The following is a 554-nucleotide window of genomic DNA, read 5'->3' as shown; positions in this document are numbered from 1 at the left end:
TTTCTAAATTTATAAATCCCCACAACCCCCCCCCCTCCCCAAAACGTGTTTTAAAACCCGTTTTCCCCCCGCCCCTCACTGATCAGCGAAAAACCCATCAAAGGGGTTTTTACAAGTTTTGGCTGTTTCTTGTTGTCTGTGCATTTTGGGAAACCCAAAGGGTTTAGATCTTTGAAAATTTTTCTTTTTTAAAAAAAGGGGGGGAAATTACTTTTTTTCACAATATAGTTACCGGAGATGGAACCTGGATTAATCACTTTGTACCAGAAAGCAAAGGCGGCTAGTTTTTTCCTGGGAAAAAATAAACAGGGATGGGAAAGCTTTGGGGATAAAAGGAAAAAATAAAAAAAAGTTTCATTGGGAGTTCGATTAAGAATAAAAATTTAACAAAGGAATATTTTTAAAAGGATTTAAGTATATAGATAATATTAGATTTAATTGGAAAAGGGATTACTATTTCTTGCTGCTTCGTTACTGATAAATGGTAATTTTGAGGTCAATGAAAATGTTAAAAAAACGAAAGGGAAATGAATATGGAAAAAATTCAAAAAATA

This window comes from Penaeus monodon, chromosome 22, assembly GCF_015228065.2.
Source record: "Penaeus monodon isolate SGIC_2016 chromosome 22, NSTDA_Pmon_1, whole genome shotgun sequence".
NCBI lineage: Eukaryota > Metazoa > Arthropoda > Malacostraca > Decapoda > Penaeidae > Penaeus > Penaeus monodon.
This window is presented reverse-complemented; position numbering follows the sequence as displayed.